Genomic DNA, 15,944 nt, shown 5'->3' on the forward strand with positions numbered 1-15,944 from the left:
AAATAACCTTATGAAAATTATAGCATTTTTGTTTTTCAGACCCATTTAATCAATGTGTATATTATCAAGACATCTTTCAAAAGATAAACTCATTATGATACATTATGGATCATCAGAGGTATGGTGGTCACGGACTTTCTTTTTTTTAAATGTTACTGTCAAGGTGATGTACAGAGGGGTTACAGTTACATAATTAAAGTAATGAGTATACTTCTTGTCAAACTTGTTACCCCCTCCCTCATTTTTCTTTCTCTTTCCCTCTCCATCCCTCCCAAAGTTATACAGATCATTCCCAGCATAGTGTCTTGTGAGTATCCCTGTTGCATTTGTCCCCCCGCCTTGTCCTTTGTCTTACCATTTTTTGTTCCCCTTCACTTCCCTAATTCATATAAACACATATACAATACCCAGACTTTCAATACAACACCCTCCCCTCTTTCTCCATTTATTTACTATAGACTTATAAGAAAGGAGAATAACTTGTTTAAAATCTAACTGCAGTGGCAGAGTAGGTCCATTTGTACAAATAACAAAAAATATTTAATAAAAATATACTAAATAATAAGAGGAAGAAAGTCTGAACTTATAGAAAAGAAATGAAAATAAGTAGAATCTGGATACTTAAATGTTACATGACGTTCTCTAATATAAGGAGTGGTAATTCATATCTGTAATTACAGCTCTGGGAGGCGAAAGCAGTTGGATTTAAAAAAAAAAAAAAGCCTGGAGATAGAACTATATAGCGAGACTCTGTCTCAAAAACTCAATGACAGAGAGAGCTGAAAACACACACATACACACACACACACACACACACACACACACACACACAGATTGATTCTAAATGCTGCAAAAATAAATACCCATTTACCTTGTTTAAACAAAGGAAAAGCTGCTACATATTCACGTGAATAAAATAGAGAACACCAATGCTTTCTAAAAAACAAACAACAGAGACTAGAACAAGAAATATGTAGAACTTCACTGAAATCATAATCATATTAAACTAGTCTTTTTTGGAATGCTCTTAGATAAAAGCCATTGTGGCTGTCTGTATCCCTCCAAAATCCATAAACTAATCCCAAATCACTAATGTGATGACATTTGGAAGTGATGGGGCCTCTGGACAGCAATTAGATCATAGTGTCCATGCCTCATGACTAGGACATACCCGAGAAAAGCAAAGGAAACAGTCCAGTCCTAACTACCAATGAGGCTACAGCAAGAAGGGGTCTTTCTGCAAACCAGTAACTCTTACAAGGAACTAGATTGATCTGCACCTTAATTTTAAACTCCTCAGAATGGTGAAACATAAATTTCTGTTGTTTAAGCGGCTCCTAAGTTACCTGAGGTTATGCTAGTGTGACTTTTTTTCTTTTTTTTTAATATTATGTTTTAAGTAGTTGTTGTGTAAAGATTTCAATTGGCTATACTGCTTTTGTTATAATAGTTTAAAAGCTAAACAGCAAGACTAACAACCTTGCTGACATCCTACCTTCACCTTGTGAACTGTACCTTTACCTTGTGTTCCTAGTAAACAAGCACAATAACACTTCCTTCATTCTCCAATATTCTAGGAAAGGACCCATGTGAAGACCAGCCAGCCTTTCCCTCTAAGACCCAGGTAAGGCTTGTGAATGACTGACTGATTCACCCAGGGCAAGGCCACACAAAGACCTCCACACTCTCATTCTGAAGGGTTAAAGTCCTTGAGGCAGTGACCATTTGTTGCTTGTTTCAGAGCAGAGCAATACGTGGTGCTAAAATACCTGATTGTGTGCCTTTATAAGCCCTGCAAATCCTTAGCTCGGGCTCTCCTCCTAGGCTCTGATGAGTCGGAGTGTAGGATGAGGCCTGAGCTGCAGCCCATCTAAACAAAACCTTAAAACAGCTGTGAAGTCTGACTCTCGGTGGTCTTCTTGGTGGGTGTCCTGCAACCTGGGCACAACATATTAGTGGGGACTCGTCCGGGATCCCCCCCAAAGACCTCCGAGACCTCAGACTGTAAAACAGCGCTGTCTTTGTTAACTTGTCTTGTCCTGTCATCATCTATTTGTACTTTCGTTTTCCTTTGTGAGGACGGCCACTCTGATTCGTATTGTGAAAAGGGTTGTCGAAGTGGATGCACTTGCCTGACAACCCTGGAGGAACTGGGAGACGTCCCAGATCCTCTTGTAAGGGGCGGGGGTCCTTGGAACCCCGCCGTGTGAATTGTAGGGCAGGGATCCTTGGCACTCCACTGTGAGAATTGTGGGGCGTGGGTCAGTTCAGTGTTGGGCCGGAACTGACCAAGAGGGCCTCCTAACCTAGGCCCAACTCACCCACTGTGGGTCCGCTCCTTCTGCTGTGGGGCATGAGTGTGGAACCCTGCCGTGACAGGAGTCAGTGGACCAATTCAGGAGATCTCCACTTCATAACTGTCAGGCCTACGTGTGTTTTGTTTCTTGTTTTTTTGGACTGTACGACTGATGGGACTGGAAACCATGGGCAACCCTTCATCTAGCCCCCTAGTCTTAAAAGAAACTAAGAAAGAGGAAAAGAAATTGTACCCCCGGTTTTTCAAGGAGATAACTTGGAAGAAGAAATGTTTCCTGAGAATGATCAGGAGGAGGAGGGAGCTATAGAACCAGCAGCCAAACCCTCAGCACTTGCCCTTAAAGTTTCTGAGGGGCCAGTCACTCAACGACGCCATGGGATCAACCCCCCTTCTAATGCAGCTGTTTTTCTCTTACGCGTCGTAGGTCCTGTGGATGCGGATGGTCAACAGCAACTGCAATATTGGCCATTTTCTACCAGTGATCTATACATTTTGGCAACCCAAAATGCCCCCTTTTCTGAGAAATCCCAATATTTAATTCAGTTGCTTGAAACTATTCTCTTTACTCATCAGCCCACTTGGGATGATTGTAGTAAGCTTTTACAGGTCCTTTTTACCACCGAAGAGAGAGACTGTATCCGAGAAGTGGCCCAGAAACATATCCCTGGCCCCACAGGAGTACCCATCACAGATTCTCTCCTGATTGCTGCCTATTTTCCTGAGATCCGACCAACATAGGACTATAATACAGTTGAAGGTAGGAAGTGACTCTTCATCTACCACAAGGCTCTGTTGGCAGGTCTCAAGGTGGCGGGTCACCGACTTACTAATATGGCCAAAGTTTATGATGTTAGACAGGGAGGAAGTGAAAGTCCGGCAGTGTACCTTGAGTGGCTCAAGGAAGCTTTTAGTCAATATACCCCATATGATCTTGAGACCCAGGAGTCGGCTCAGATGATTATGTTTGCCTATATAAACCTGCACCAGACATAAAGCGAGAGTTGCAGGTTCTAGACAGACTTGGTGAAAAGTCTATTAGGGATCTAGTAGCCTTGGCAGAAAAGGTTTACAATAAGAGAGAGACAGAGGAGCAAAGACAGGAAAGGGAGGACAGAGAATGTGAAATTTAGCGTGAAAAGAGAGACCAAGGAAAAGAGGCTAGACTTCTTGGACTTGTCACTATTGCATGCAAAGCATACCTGGTTCACAGACGGCAGCAGTTTCATTCGATATGGAAAAAGGTACGTGGGCGCAGCAGTCACCACGGACACTGAGATAATGTGGGCAGAAGCGCTCCCCCAGGGAACATCTGCACAAAGAGCAGAACTAGTGGCACTAACAAAAGCCCTACAGATGGGAAAAGGGAAGAGACTAAACATTTACACAGATAGTTGGTATGCTTTTGCCACCGTGCATGTCCATGGAGCCATTTACCAAGAGAGGGGGCTGCTGACACTGAGGGAAAGACTATTAAAAACAAACAAGAAATTTTAAGCCTCATCCGGGTCTTATGGGAATCAGCAAATATTGCCATTATGCACTGCCCTGGCCATCAAAAGGGGACTGATTCTATAACCAAAGGAAATAACTTAGCCAATCAGGCAGCTAAGGAGGCTGCCCTCCAACCCAGAGCGGAAGTACTGACTCTACTAGACCCAGGGCCACGTGCTTTGCCTACTGAGCCTCAGTACTCCCAAGAAGACTTGGAGTGGATAAAGAAAATTCCATGGCCTATAAACCCCCGGACAGAGAAGGAAACAAAGACTGGTGGAAAACTGGTGAGGGGAAACTTATCTTGCCACAAAGATTGGGCAAGGGGATTCTTAGAATCCATCGGGCCTCTCACATGGGAACCCGAAGAATGCAGGACTTGCTCCAACACTCAGAAGTAAAAATTAGGCAAGGAAATCAACTCATTGAAGACATTGTTAAAAATTGTAAGGCCTGTCAGCTCACCAATGCCCCCAATCAACCTGTTACAAAAGGAGCTCGCCTCTGTGGAGATAGGCCAGGTGTGTATTGGGAAGTAGACTTCACAGAAAATAAAACTGGAAAATCTGGATATAAATATTTGCTAGTTTTAGTAGACACCTTTTCAGGATGGGTTGAAGCCTACCCAAAAAGCATGAGACCGCAAACATCATGGTAAGAAGATCCTGGAAGAAATCCTACCCAGGTATGGCTTCCCATCCACCGTTAGGTTGGACAATGGGCCGGCCTTCGTCTCAAAAGTAAGTCAGGGAGGGAATAGCCGAGGCATTGGGGACGGATTGGAAATTACACTGTGCTTATAGAGCCCAGAGTTCAGGGCAGATAGAAAGAATGACTCGGACTCTAAAAGAGACCTTAACTAAATTGGCTTTGGAGACTGGTGCAGACTGGGTATTGCTCCTTCCTTTTTCCCTGTTTAGAGTAAGAAATTCATCTATCAGCTTGGCTTTACTCCTTTTGAAATTATGTATGGACACCCTCCACCCATTAGCCCTAGCCTTCAGACTGAATTGCTTGCTGATTTGGATGATACTGAGTTTCTGTGTTAGCTTGACTATTTACAGCTGGTGCATAAGAGTATATGGGCCCAGCTTAGAGCATTATATGATTCCCCTTCTATTCCTACCCCCCATTCATTTAAACCAGGGGACTGGGTGTTTGTTCAAAGGCACAACTTGAGATATCTGGAACCACGGTGGAAGGGACTGGCTACACCCACTAAGGTAGACGGCATTGCTGCTTGGATCCACTGCTTCCATGTCAGACCAGCTGACCCCTTTGCCCTGGATGACTGTGGGGAAGCATGGGAAGTCTCCAAGCATCCTACCCAACCACTCCGCATACACCTCAAGCAAAAAAAATGGACTGATTGTTATTTGTATTGTTGTTTATGGCTAAGGTCAGAGAGGGACTAGAAGAACCCATTCAAGATCGAGAGCTGTTGGAGTTTAGTTTAGGGCTGGAGCCACAAGATTGTGTCTCAGAACCATAAGTAAAGGGGGGGAATGAAGGGTTAAAGTTCTTGAGGCAGTGACCATTCATTGCTTGTTTTAGAGCAGAGCAACACATGTTACTAAAACACCTGGTTGTGTGCCTTTATAAGCCCTGCAAATCCTTAGCTTGGGCTCTCCTCCTAGGCTCTGATGTGTCAGAGTGTAGTATGAGGCCTGAGCTGCAGCCCGTCTAAATAAAACCTTAAAACAGCTGTAAAGTCTGACTCTCGGTGGTCTTCTTGGTGGGGGTCCTATGACCTGGGCACAGCAATTCTATGTTCCATATATAGATAGCAGAATTATTTGTGTTCACTGAAAACTATGTAAGTCATGAAGCTTCCACTGATTAACTCTAAATAGGTCTTGTTTTAGACAAGGTTGACTTGGTTCATGATCAAGAAACATTCTACACACAAAGTGTCTCTTTCTCTTTTTCTCTCTCTGTCTCTCAATCACATGCACTTTTATACAATATACTAGCAAACTATATAAATCTACTACATATTTTATCACCAACCCAATCATGCGTGTGGCATTTAGGAGCTGGAAGTGTAGCTAGCAATGGTCCCTAGCAATGGAAAAGCAGGGAAATAATACTTAATAATTATATCCATGATTAATTTCTTTTTTCTGTTTTATTTTTGTACATTTTTAATTGTAAAAATACTGTATAGAAGGGTTACAGTTACATGAGCAAGGTGATGAGTACATTTCTTATAGAGCATCGTTGCCTCCTCTTTTGTTTTACCCCTCCCATCCCTTCCCTCTCAATTCCACAACTTACCCCCGACCAGTCCCGCCAAAATTGTAAATGATTAATTTCTATCTCAACCAAATACATGTGACTATGGCTATCCACTGGTATCTAATGCCAAACAAGTTTTAATGTTGAACTAGGTTGTGGATTTAATTACTTAATTTGAATATAAAAATTGACAGTTTTTCAAAGGACCTTTATAAAATCAAGTTCAAGTGGATCCTAAAAGTATCTGCTACCTCCAGCATATTGTTTTGTACATCTCACTGTTACAATGGGTCAACCTATATCCTTATTTCAGAATTTTGTTTTTCCCTTCCCCTCCCCAAATTAGAGAAGTATATATACAAGATGCAGTGCACCAACATCAAATACAGTGAAAACAGGGGTTATATCATGGGGGAGAAACATACAAAAAACAAAAAAATCACATAGTACGTTATAAATACGTTAGAAAAAATAGCAAGAAAGAAAAAAACATTTGTGTCCCTGTCTTGGGGTACATTTTGCTTAACATTATTTGGGCCTGGCTTGCTTCAGTTAATACAATTCTTTACAAGTCTTTCCATTTCCTAACAAATGGGGCAATGTCATTCTTTCTTATGGAGGCATAGAATTCTATTGTGTGTGTGTGTGTGTGTGTGTGTGTATACCACATTTTCTTTGTTTTAATTTTTATTATTATTTCAATAAGTTTTTTATTGTGAAAATACTGTACAGAGGGGTTACAATCACATGAGCATGGTAATGAGTACATTTCTTGTCAACCACTGTTGCCTCCTCCTTTGTTTTTCCCATCTCCACAACTACATTCCTCCCCTCCCCCCACCCCTCCTGCCCTCCGCCCCCCTGCCTAAATTGTAATGTTCGTTTTTCAACATAGCATCTTGTACATCTCATTGTTGCAAGGTCCACCTATATCCCTATTTAAACAATTTGTTTTTCCCTCCCCCTCCCCAAATTATACCAATATCAAATACAGTGTAAACAGGGGTTATACCATGGGGGAGGGACATACAAAGCAACAAAAAAAAATCACATGGTACCTTATAAATATGTTAGAAACAATAGCAAGAAAGCAAAAAACCACTTGTATCCTTATCTTGGGGTTCATTTCGCTTAACATCATCTTATCTGTCCTTTTTTTGCTTGTCTCAAATATATATTAGTCATTACAAATAAGGGAAACCATGGGACTAATATAATTTTTTCCAAGTCTTTCCATTTCCTAACAAATGGGGCAATGCCATTCTTTCTGATGGAGGCATAGAATTCCATTGTGTATATATATATCACATTTTCTTGATCCATTCATCTACTCAGAGGCATCTGCGTTGGTTCCATATCTTAGCTATGGTAAATAATGCTGCAATAAACATGGCTGTGCTGGTAACTTTAGTATGGTCTTGTTTGTGATGGTTATAATCAAGAACTCTAGTAACAACAGATGTTGGAGGGGATGTGGACAGAAGGGAACCCTACTGCATTGTTGGTGGGAGTGTAAACTTGTTCAACCACTTTGGAAAGTAGTAAGGAGCTTTCTCAAGAGACTCCACATAGAGCTCCCCTATGACCAAGCAATCCCACTTTTGGGCATTTACCCAAATGATCACAAACAACACCATACTTATGCTACCAGCACATTTTCTTGATCTATTCATCTACTGAGGGGCATCTGGGTTGGTTCCATATCTTAGCTATGGTAAATAATGCTGTGGTAAACATACTTGTGCCTTAGTATGGCCTTGTTTGTGGATGTGGGAGGGAAGGGATTGTAGGGGAAAAACATATGAGGAGGCAACAATACTAAATAGAAAATGGAGTCATTACCTTGGTCATGTAACTGCAATCCCTCTGTACAGTATTTTTACAATCAATAACATACAAAAAATTAAAAAAGTATCTGCCTAACTGAACCTTCCTGCAGGCCCTCCTCCTTGTATAGAGGACAGCACAGCAGGGAACCTTGGCTCACCTGGAAGGCATTGCTTCAGGCAAATTCCACATTCAAACAAACCACATTCAAACAAACCCTACCAAGCCAGCCAGTTTAGGCCTAAGAATTAAGCAAGCAACCTCCCAACAATGGCTTCTGTGAGCATCTGTTTCATTAACACTAGGATAATCTTTTTTCTCTCCAGTTGCCCCGGAAGCTCTCTGTTTCACCCTTTTTCTGTATCCTTTGTGGTCTGTACTCCTATTCTATGCACACAGGAGACTCTCAATAGAAATTGGCTGATGGACTGATTAATTATGGGAGACACCAGAGATTAGGAAATAATTCAAAAATGAAGAAAAGCTCCTTAACACTTCACATATACTTTACAATTTATCATGTTCCTTTATTTATTTGATCCCCTTTACAAATGCTGGGAGACAAGCAAAGTAGCAATCTTAGTCCTGATTATAATCACAGCAATCAAGTTTCTGACAACCAACCCCAAATTGGAAAACTAATGTGTAGCACAATTGACACAGACCCTACTTCTAACTCTAAGTGCATTGGCTGGTAAGTGCACCTATCTTGAATTTGGCTGCACACTACGTAGGAAAACAGAACATGTAACCAAGTAAATGTTGGTGTTGTGCTGTGCTGTCAATACCCTTGTCTACCACTACAACCTTGACTTTTGTTTCTGCCACTGTCCTGGGTGAATAAAATCATTTCTTAAATTCATTTCCATAGGACCTGAGATTTTACTTTAAAATAAAGTGTTTAAAGAAGTAACTGGCTAAGAAAAGGTCATATGGGATTAGTAGGCCATAAATCTAATCTCATATTTTATGGAGGGGTATATAAAGCAGGTGCGAAGAAACTACTTTTGCTGAAAAACATTATATCCTTATGTGAGCCTCCAAGCTAACTAAAAGCAGGATAAAGGCTTGACATCCTTGTCTTCATTTTATATCTGTCTTAAAACTTTGAGTCAAACTCCTGCTTAACTCTGCACATGGGCATGTTAATCATTCAAGGACTGTCCGTCTAAAACTTGATGCTACCTAATCTACCTATCCCCCTTCAAGGCTGAAGGCTCAAAGATAAGAATAACCAAAGCATTTTTATTGTTAGCTTTTATAATGCACTGCTCCAGACCCTGAAAAAAGACACTCCAATATCTTAACTTGCCCTTGGATTCCAGTAATAGCAGAGTCTTAAGATAAGGCTATGATGACCTCTGTCTCTTTGTCTCTCTCTGTCTCTCTTTCTCTCTCTCTCTCTCATACACATACACACTCACACACACATACACACACACACACACACACACCCCTTCATGAGGAGTAATCATCTCTTGGGTACCAGACTGCACCCTAAGCAATAAGGATTTCCATAGACCACCAGAATTGAGATAATGATCAGCCAGTCCTCTCTTTGACCTCACTTTGACTGAGTTACGCATTCGTCTTGCCCCCACCACAAAAACCTCTGTATAAATCTATGGCTAATGTCAATATTCCCAAAGGTTGGCTGAAAGGCTTATTCTCTTTCTTCCTAGGGTTGAATTTAATTAATTAAGAAAATAATAATTTAAAAATTAATTAATTTCTTTCCCCTGCCCTTCACAACTATTTAACTCTTTAATTGGCAAGTTGAGGTTACTGGCCAGACCTGGAGACCTGACATAAAGGAATCCCCAAGGTCTAGCCTCTGGCCTAGGACTCTGGTTAGAACACATAAAAACAATCATAGAGAAGTCCAAGATGGAGTGAAATTGGTGGGATGTACCTGCAAATCAATGTAGCAGCCCCCACAGCCAGGACAGAGACATGCAGATTTTCACCTCTCTCTCCAGAGTGAGGCCCTACCTACAGCATGGCTTCAGACATGCAGCCTTCAGAAGAGGGACAGAATATATTTCTGTTATTTTAAGCCACCTGGCAATTTGTTTCAGCAGATCTGAAACACTAATGTGCCCATGATCCTTTTATATTCAGAGATTCCATTAACTTTTGTCTAGGGAATACATGTGGTAGGTCCACACAGGAAAAATGGCCTCTTCCCTTTTGATTTCCCTCCATGCACACATGGCCCTCTCTAGAAGTTCCCACCCAACACCCATAACCCTGGAAACTGGCACACCTGGGGGCAATAAGAAGTGGGCTCTTGGTGCTGTGGCTCAAGTAGTAGAGTGCTAGCCTTGAGCTGAAGAGCTGAGGGACAATGCCCAGGCACAGAGTTCAGGCCCCATGAACGGCAAAAAAATAAATAAATAAAATTGTTTTATTGTTATTGTGAATGTAATGTACAGAGGGGCTATAGTTATGTAAGTCAAGTAAAGGGTACATTTCTTTTTGGGCAATGTCACCCCTTCCCTTGTTTTCTCTCAGGTTTTAGCTCCTATTCATAAGTTGTACAATTCATTTTCACCAAGGTGTCCAAGTGAGTAACATTGCTGAGATTTTCTTTGTAGAGTATTATATAGTAATGGATGTCTATATAATGTAACAAATTTTTCTTTTGTATATATTTTAAATATTATTCCACAAAAAAAAAAGAAGTGGGCTCTGAGGTCACTTCCTCATCCTCTGAAGCCATACCTCCTCTCCCTCTCCATCTCCATCTCCCTCTCCTTCTCCACACCAGAGGGACCCTCCACAAATTTTGGCCTACTTTCTACATCCTCAGGGGCTATTCCTTTCTATGTCTTCACCAGACTCTCTCTAAAGGACTCCATGAAGCCAAAATGCCTTATTTTTATTGCAACAATTTCTGCTAAGGCAATGGTAAATGGTCAAAAGATACTTTTAGGTTTTCTTTGCTCTCTTTGCTCCTCCTTTTCTCTGTCTCTCTCCTGTCTCCCTCTGTGGACCTTTACCCTGTGCCTGCTCGGTCTGTTGGGCTGACACAGGATGGAGTGGGCAGAAGCCTCCCAGTTCATTCTCTTCGCTCCTGGGTTTTGGCATCACTATGTAACCATGGAGACTTCCATGTGGTTGTTTAGGCAGAAGAGTTTATTAGGGAGAAACTAAATCACCTTCCCACATAAGATGGAGGTATGCAAGGGAGGACTTATTGTGTGCAGAGAGGATATATAGGAAGAGGGCAGGGGTTATGGTCACAGAGGATGAGGATGAGAATGAGGAAATGACCTCAGAGTCTAGGGGACCTCCCACTGCCCTTAGGTGCACCAGTTAGTTACTGGGTTACAGGTGCTGGGCAGACACTTCTAGAGAAGGTCCTGGGAGGACCTAACAGCATGGATATGCTGACCCCATGTTCAGACAAGCCATTCCTATCATACCCATTAGGTTCATCCACATCTATCAAGAATCCACTCTGTGTCATGCTGCCCAGGAAACTTAGCCTTTCTCCCTTTGCTACAAGGGGAAGCTGAGACCCCTCTCTCCCTATGTCTAGGCAAATGCTTAGGAGAGCAAGGATCTAATGGGATGACACATCACAACAATGATACTCACAAGACACTATGTAGGAAATGAACTTTACAACTTCTGTGGGGAGGGAGAGTGGGGGAGGTAGGGAGGGAAGGGAAAGTAGGAGAAAAACAAAGGAGGGGGTAACAATGTTGGACAAGAAATGTTCTCATAACCTTACTCATGTTACTGTAACCCCTCTGTACAGCATCTTTACAATAAAATAAAATTTTAAAAAAGATACATGGCTGACATAGCTAACTCTCTACTAGATCCTAATCTCTTTGAAATTATAGAAGCTTTACAGCCTGCCTCATGGAGTGATATGGTAGAACTATCCTTAAGTTTGTTTTCTATCCTCCTAGCCATGTCTCAGCCACTGAACAGCTGTATAATCAGAGTCAAGTCATTTAATCTGTTTGAATTTGCCTCTCTGTAAAGTGGGATTAGAGAGATTGTGAAGATTGCCTGTGCTAACCTATGGAGCATGTTTAAAATGTATGTGGGAGCATTTGGTAAATGCCAGCTAGGAACAGAACTTTGGCCAGAGCAGCAAATCTCTCTGATTCTGAACAGAGCAGCAGCATCAATGACCAAGATAAGATCCAACTTTGGAGATTTGTAGGGAACGCTTAATAATAGGATGGAATAAGCAGGGTCTAAATCCAGGTTTGTATAATTTGGACAACGCATGGTGCTTTTTGATCTTTATCCTCATCTTCACTTCCAAGACAGTTAATATCTATGAAAGTAAAACTATGCTATGCTGGATACTTGAGACCTAAAGGAGAACATGGAAATATTAGGAGACACAGCCTCACCATGCTAACCAAATGCTTAATTTTCCAATTTTAGAGGGAATTCTATTAACTCCATGGCAAGGCACTCTTTACCTATAGATACTGGTGATTTTGATTGACAGCTAAATATGTGGTTCTATAATAATAATTGCATTTTTATTTAAAAGTTCTATTTCTCAAACAAATGACTTTTTAAAGCATGTGAACCACAGGGGAGAAGATAATATGGGGTCAGGGTGGAAACAGAATCATAAGAGACTGGATGATCTCAAGTGCTTTTTGGCTCTACAGCTCAGGGAATTACTGAAAATTTCTCTAAGGCAATCACCTATAACAATTTATTTCACATTTAATTTTACTCTATGGCCTCAAGGGGAAAATGTCTTGCTCTAAAATTCAGAGAAAAAAATACAGAAGATCCAAATGAGATTCTAAAGAGTAAAATATGTAAAGGGGGAAAAGTTGGAAATGCTAGAACAAGAAAGAAATATAAATTTAAAAAATGTTTAAATGCCAATAGCAGAACCAACAAAAGAGGTTTAAGGGCTAATGTGGAAGTGGCAACACTAGACCATGGGAATATAAACTACTAAGTAAGTGTGGAGCTACTATTTATATATTCATTCCTACAGTTTGCAATGATGTGGTTAGTGCTAGATAATCAACAATGAGTTTTCTCTGTCTTTCATTTTGCTGGGAATTCTGGGCACATGTGGAAGCTCTTCCCAATCAGAGAGCAGTGTGATGCAAACCTACCACAGCTCCTGCAAACAAGGACAGTGGGAAGAGCTAAGAAACAAGTAGAAGAATGTTATATCTGTAAGAGAACAGACGTGCTGGTGGAAAGAGAACCAAAAGACTGAATGGTCTCCAAAACAAAGTGACAAGCAAATGTGAGTGAGCTCAGCTGAACCAAATGAGAAAACTGTGTTTTCTATATGATCATTCTTCCCATTTCCAGACCAACCAAATGAGAGCAAACAGAGGATATTTACTTAGAGCTTACTGTACTGAGGAAGTCAGTTACCATCACAAGCATTTTGGGGAGACTCAGGAAAGGCAAGAATGGAAAGCTCCCTAATGGAGGCCATTGGCATGGCAAAGATGCAAGAGCCAACAGAAGCAAAACATCCTATGACATTGCTTAGGGGTGCATATGATTTCTTGGACTGCTTGTTACAGGTCAGAGTTCAGTAGGTCAGAGTTCAGTTTTTATATATGGTCTTGCCATGATCCATTTGTACATTTGGTTTCTCAGTCTTCTTCAAGGTACTCTCAGAGCCCTGGAGAATTGTCTTCTGCACTATATGCAATGTCTCAAAATATGTAATAAAATTATATTTGCCCTCCAAAAAGTAACAAAAGTAACAAAAATTCAACCTTCTCTTTTGAACAGTAATATCTTTTGTGCTTCTTCTGTGTACTGATTTGCTTTCATACTATGGTTAATAAGTTATAGAAAAATGACTTAATAAATAAACCATTGGCAGATAAAAGTTTTCAAAACCCAGGATACAGCAGAGAAACAAGTTTTCAAAGGGCATTTAAATAAAGAATGCTTAAAAATACATCTTGATTTCAAATTCAGACATCTTTCCCCTCCAGACAACAGACTCAGGATGGTGTAGGGAATAAGTTAGAAAATTGTGAGTCTGCCCAAAGTAGCAAAGACCAAGTTCTGGAGTCAGCTCCAGGCTCCCCTTCCACTTCAAGCCCTCCCCAGGTGCTCACATATTAATATAGCATTCATGATGAGAAAGTAAGTACATGACAATAATCTGAGTCTAAGTAGCTAATTGTCAAGTGGGCCTGAACCCCATAATTTCCTGATCTTTAGAATAAAGCTCTAAATGCCTATTGAATTAAGGATCCAGGCACCACCGCTAGATCATTTCAAAGGATAAAAACTAATTTTGTTCTACTTGCTAATGGAAAGCATGTTTCTAGGATAGCTGCAGGATTTGGAGATTACATAAAAACTAACTTACAGTTAGTTTAACAATTTCTTTGGATAGGAATGCCCCTAACAAACTGGTATCCTCCCTCCTCACTTCTACCTCTCCCTTCCATCTGGTAAAATCCATTCTACACCCTATGACCCCAACAAAGGACTATCTTTCAGTGACATTTGATTCACAATTGGGTTCCAGAAGTGATTCAGTTCTTCCGGTCTGCATACTTCCTTGTGCAGACTATTAATAAATACTTGCACTGTAAACTGGGTGCCAGTGGTTTACACCTGTAATCTTAGCTACTCAGGAGGCTGAGATCTGAGGATTGCATTCAAAACCAGCCCGGGCAGGAACGTTCATGAAACTCTTATCTCCAATAAACCACAGAAAAAACCAGAAGTGGCACTGTGGCTCAGGTGGTAGAGCTCTCACCTTGAGCTGAAGAGCACAGGGACAGTACCCAGGCCCTGAATTCAAGCCCCACCACTGACAAAAAAAAAAAAAAAAAACTTGCACTGTGAGATCCAAGCATTTACATAAAACAATGACTTCCCCTTCACTATACTATGAATTTTTCAAGTCAAGTCTGTCTTGTTTTTCTTTTTCATCATTGAGCCATATTAACAGTGCTCCTCATGTTTATCATTTCTTCTCAGTCACATTAACCAGTGAAGGAAATCTGCTTATTCGGGCCTGCCTGATGAAATTTAGGCTCCAAGAGATCAATGGTTAGCCCAAGGTGCTAAAGCTAAGAGTTGACAAAGCTAGACACAAGCCAGCTCTCAGCAGTTTGTGAAGTTTTCATGCAATGTTTGGCCTCCAATGAACTCAAAGTGTGGCTTTCACACAGACAATAAAATAACTCCACACTGTTCCAGACCAGTCTCTGTCAGAACAGCTCATTTTGTGATGCTACGAGGCAGGTTTGCAAATCATGCTTGAAGTTCATGCAAACTCCTAATAATCAAGACCATTGGTTGGTTACACACAGTGCCCTGCTCTCTTTATTTTCTCTTGTAAAAATTTCCCATCCATATTTTTAAAAGTTTTCTCAATGATCACATTCGTTTTAATAAGAAAAGAAGGCACACATCTACAAAACAGGATCACTAGCATTACTGATAACACAAGGTACCAATTCTATGCCTTCAGCCTCCTCCAACCTCAGAGGGTGAGAAATTACTGTGTGCAATCTTCATTGTTTAAAATGAGGGCCTTTGTAGCTGGAGGGTATACATATTCCACTCATTAAGAAAAGTAACCATGCTGAGAGGAAGGAATATTCACTTCATCAGTCTTCGCTTTGGCTTAGCAGATATAAACCCTTTCGCTGACTTTATCTCCTCAAAGCAACTTTCTAGATGTCATCTGTTTTCCCAAGTAAATATTCCTTTAGGGAGAGGGAGCGCTGATCAAAAGGCCTGAGTGTCTTTATTTGCAAGATATGTATAATGTTCATTATAAATTAACAAACTGACATTCTGTTCTACATAGCAGAGGAAACATAACCTACGTAAAGAACAAAGCATCTAATATTTCTGACAGATTTGCCCCTCAGGTCGTTTTTTCCCAACATTTTGTCCTTTTATAGCTTTGCCTCCTGTCACCCAGCCTTGCTCAGTCCCAGCACTCTGCACTTTCTCTCTTTACATGGCCTCAATATGGTATTAGACACACCTCCAGTACTGGCAATTTCCGACAGGACAGAAAAACACAAACAGATAAAAAGGACTTGTTGACATGCAGTATTTTCTGCAATAC

General features: G+C 40.9%; 1 protein-coding gene across 1 annotated transcript in view; it reads right to left on the reverse strand.

The window, feature by feature from the left end:
* Positions 1 to 15,944, reverse strand: part of Zmat4 (zinc finger, matrin-type 4) — a 416,076-nt gene that overhangs the window by 252,518 nt on the left and 147,614 nt on the right. The gene's annotated exons all lie outside the window — the stretch shown is intronic.

This window comes from Dipodomys ordii, unplaced genomic scaffold (genome assembly GCF_000151885.1).
Source record: "Dipodomys ordii isolate 6190 unplaced genomic scaffold, Dord_2.0 Scaffold4, whole genome shotgun sequence".
Lineage (NCBI taxonomy): Eukaryota > Metazoa > Chordata > Mammalia > Rodentia > Heteromyidae > Dipodomys > Dipodomys ordii.